The sequence below is a fragment of the Microtus ochrogaster genome, unplaced genomic scaffold, assembly GCF_000317375.1.
Source record: "Microtus ochrogaster isolate Prairie Vole_2 unplaced genomic scaffold, MicOch1.0 UNK27, whole genome shotgun sequence".
NCBI classification, from domain to species: Eukaryota; Metazoa; Chordata; class Mammalia; order Rodentia; family Cricetidae; genus Microtus; species Microtus ochrogaster.
In genome coordinates this window covers 3,005,948-3,009,741 of record NW_004949125.1, presented here as the reverse complement: position 1 = coordinate 3,009,741, position 3,794 = coordinate 3,005,948, and the positions used below count along the sequence as shown (strand labels likewise).

At 51.7% G+C, this 3,794-nt stretch overlaps 1 protein-coding gene across 2 annotated transcripts in view; it reads right to left on the bottom strand.

Annotated features, from left to right (window-relative positions):
* Znf12 (zinc finger protein 12) overlaps positions 1 to 254 on the bottom strand; it is a 14,920-nt gene extending 14,666 nt beyond the window's left edge. For both annotated transcript variants that reach the window (XM_005368007.3, XM_005368009.3), the window contains exon 1: positions 38 to 254. The gene's annotated coding sequence lies outside the window, so the exon portion shown is untranslated. The remainder of the gene's footprint in view (positions 1 to 37) is intronic.
* Between the last annotated feature and the right edge of the window lie 3,540 nt (positions 255 to 3,794).

Genomic DNA, 3,794 nt, shown 5'->3' with positions numbered 1-3,794 from the left:
CGCCCCCAAGGCCCCGATCTGCATCCTCAGGCCTCACCTAGGAGGCCGCAGCGGGCCCGGGTCTTGACACCTCTGTCAGCCCGGCCCTCGGCCTCCCCGGCCTGCACAGCCGTGCCCGCCCGCTGCGGACCCGGACGCTCCGGCCTAGGACCCGCACGCTCCACTTCTCCAACTCGCGCAAGGCAAAGCTGCGGGAGCGAGGGCAGAAACACAGACCGTAAGAAGCCAGGGCGGAGCAGCGGTCGTGCGCACGCGCAAGCTCGCACGCAGGCCGAGGTGCGCACGCGCAGCCGCGTTCCCGAAGTGGCGGGGTCCCTGTGGTCTTCCTCTCACCCCGGCGTAGAGTGTGGACTCCCAGAAGTCTAGGCGCCCCTGTTTCTAGGGATCGTCGCACAAGTCTCTTCCTCATCTCACCAAGCTGGGAGCAACAGCAATTCGGGCCCCGCGGTCACTGTCGTGTTGGTCCCCACTCCCTTTGAGTCTCCAGAAATGGCCCGAGGGGTTACGTCTTCGAGGCACCACGCCCTCTCCTGGCCAGGGGCTTTTATATAAAAGGCGGATTCTGACAGATAACTGTGTGTCCTGCTCTGTTAGCCGAAGTGCTAGAAGTTTCCATAAAGCACCAACTACAAGAAATGACCAGCAGTTCTTTCCAAAGAAGAGAGAGAAGACAAAAATAGTGATTTTTCTGGATCACACAACGAATGCATAAAAGTTCTAAAAGCAACCAGTGCGGACACACAGAAAGTCCTATTACACATGCCTAGATGTTTGAAGTCAGCCGACAATAAATAACAATGTTCAAACATACCATATGGTCGATGATTTCCCCAGTTCCACCCGCGCTCCCTAACGCAACAGGGTTCTTGTCTGTTTCCAAAGCTGATGGAGACTGAACGAAAGCTGCCAATGCAAAAATTCTCTACACAGTTGCAGAAAAGAAGTTTCACCATGAACGAAGCACCCCAGTCAACCTGCGGTGTTCATCGCAGCTGAAGCACTGCCCCTCGAAGAGTAGGCAGGAGGCAGAAGCACCACAAATCTAACCCGCTGCAGGGTGCCTGTGGTCTCAGGAGGAAGGGTGACTCTCTCTCCTCAGCTCTGCAAGACTGACTGCCTCTCCTCCCAGGTCCGTTCTGACATCACCTGGTCACTGAAGTGCCCATCAAAGCTGGCCTTATCTCACGAAGCTAAAGCTCCCACATCCCTGTGACAAGCAGGTAGTTACATCTCTGAACAGGGGCCCGGACTACACTCCCCAGGTGACAGGGTGATAGGAGCATTGCATAGAGGGGACTCAGGTCTTTCCGAAAAGGAATTTCTTCCTTGCAATGAGGATATTTCAAGCCTATATATTTTTGTATTAAGAAAAGATTTCGATGTGTACAGACAGAACAAGGGTCACCAGCCAGCAGGCTGAGGTCCTTCTACTCTGCTCAGTAGCAAGGAGAAGCTCACCCAGTGCCGGTATCCCACACTCTTGGGTGCCCACGGTCTACTGGCTGGACCAGCAGGCCTACAGGCTTTCAGCTACAAGTTCTGACCTTGAGGTCTACTGTGTCCAGCTTTATAAACTAGAGACTTAATGTCCTGGTGGTCCTGGCCCTGGCATGTGGCAGCTGTTGTCATATATGGCCTCCAATAGCAGCAACAGGTAGCAGCTGTGCCTGCCGGTGCTACTGATCCTCAATGGACTTAGGTGTTATGTTACGGTTATTGAGTTCAAGGTGTCCCCTTAGCCTTAACGCTTGACAGCTCCCCGGTCGGCTGCCAGTTCCTGAGAGCTCACTGTCTGTCTGTGGCTCTCCATTGCCTTCTGTTCTGTTCAGCCTCAGCTTCCCTCAAACTGCTCATTTTGCTGTTTCTACTCCCGTCCTCCCTTGGAGTCCGTGCTCGTTCTCTTAAGGCCGTCCTCCCATTGTCTCATGATCATAGTCTCAGTTCAGCCCACTGAGCTGATGAGAAGGATCACAAGTAGGCAAAGAGCCCTGGAGAGAAGCCCTTTATGGAGCCTGCTGTGGCGCCACGAGTTTCAGAGGCCGCCTCAGTTCGCCGAGGCTTGTGATCACAAAAGGATTCCTTTAGGACGGCGGCGCACTGGAGAGGCTGAACAAAAGGAGTACGAGTTAGAGGCCAGCTTGGGCAGCACAGTGAAATCCTGGGGGGAGAGCAGGAGGGAAGAACAGGCAGAAAAAGGGAGGGAGAGAGGGGAGGAGACAGAAGCTGTCTGGGACAGTGGTGCCCAGGGAAGTGGAGACTCCTTTCAACAGCAACCATCGTGAATCTGTGCAGCTTCCTCAAGGGGGCTGGGGCATGCTCAAAGGAGCTGAGCTTCTGAGCAGCCGTTCTGGCTGCCCCCCCCCCCAAAGGGCAATCCACCAAACTGATTGGCTAATAGTCTTCTGCTTGGCTCACCCAGGCAGAGACTAGCAGCTATCAATTAGGGGAGCAAATACTGAGCTTGTTTGAAGGAAAAATAAACATTAATATGGGTGCTTATAATAAAGGCTTGTTGTTAACATTGACAATTATTCAATACTATTTAATAGTGTTCCATACTCTGCTAAATACTCTTGAAGAGCTGGGCATTCTATTGACTCCAACTGTATTTCGAAGGTGTGTGTCTGTATTTGTGTCTGTGTGTTTAGGTATGTGTTTTTATGAGTATGTGCGTGCTCCAAGGTCTTCATATTGAACTTGGAGCTCACCAGTTTGCTGACGGAAGTTGGCCAGTGAACTCTCTGAATCTGCCAGTCTCTGCCACTCCGCACTGGGTACATACTGCACCCAGCTCTCACATGGGGGCCAGAGATCCAGACTCGGGGCTTCAGGCTTGTGCAGCAATCACTTTGTTTGTAGACTAAGCCATTTCTCCAGCTCCCTGTTCCTCAAGTTATTAATTTCCCCACAGAAATGATAAAAACAGGAAGAGGGTCTGGAGAGATGGGTCAGCTGGTAAAAATGCTTGCCTAGCGAGCCCGACAACCTTGCTCTGAGCCACAGAACCTATGTAGATGGGAACGGAGAGAACCAACTCCACGAAGATGTTTTTTGAGCCACAGAGACACACTGTGGCTTTTGCATGCTGTGGTCGTCACTCACCTGCATCCACACCCGGACTTCACAGGCACACAAATGGAATTTTAATAGGTAAATCATTTGAAGATGTACTCACAAGACTATGTAAATAAGCGCTATCTGCTACACCAAGGAAGGTAGAGAGATGTGCGTGTGTGTGTGTGTGTGTGTGTGTGTGTGTGTGTTAGTGGGGTTGAACTAGTTCTTTGCACATGCTAGGCAAGCCCTTGACCACTAAGCTACATCTAGCCCTTTTTTGTTTTCTTTCTGTTTTGAGGTGACTCACTCAGTAAGTTACCTGAGCTGGCTTGTGCCCACTCTGGAGTCCAGGCAGGCCTTGAGCCTGCAGTCCCGAGTGGCTGCCATGACAGTCTACACTAGCAGATCCAACTTCGTAAGGAATTTTCACAAACAGTTGACCCGGAGCAGGGTGGAGATGTGGCTCAGCAGTTAAGAGCGTGCACTGCTCTCCTTGAAGACTTGCGTGTGGCTTCCAGCTCTACTGTCTGTCAGATTGCCCCGCCTGGACCTCAGCTCAGGGTATCTGATGCCTGTGTGTCCTTAAAGGTACACACACACACACACACATACACACACACCAACACACACATACACACACCAACACACACATACACACACACATACACACACACATACACACACATACACACACACATATACACACATACACACACATACACACACAATACACACAC